Genomic DNA, 400 nt, shown 5'->3' on the forward strand with positions numbered 1-400 from the left:
TTTTTATTTATTTATATTTGTTTATATTTATTATTTATTTTTTTATTTGTTTGTTTATCTCTTTTTAGGTCTGGTTATTTACAGCGTTCTTTAATAAAGTCCCTAGAAAGTCTTTATTTATTTTATTTATAAATATATCGATAAATACATCAATTTGTATCTATTTTTTTCTGTTTTTTCGTGTTTTTATATTTATTTATTTTTATTTATTTATATTTATATTTATATTTATATTTATATTTGTTTGTTTATGTTTGTTTAGGTCTGGTTATTTACAGCGTTCTTTAATAAAGTCCCTAGAAAGTCTTTATTTATTTTATTTTACATTTTTATACACAAACACATCAATAAATACATCAATTTGCATCTATTTTTTTCTGTTTTTTCGTGTTTTTATATT

The sequence above is a fragment of the Eimeria mitis genome, genomic scaffold (assembly GCF_000499745.2).
Source record: "Eimeria mitis Houghton genomic scaffold, Emh_scaff184, whole genome shotgun sequence".
Classification (NCBI taxonomy): Eukaryota; Apicomplexa; class Conoidasida; order Eucoccidiorida; family Eimeriidae; genus Eimeria; species Eimeria mitis.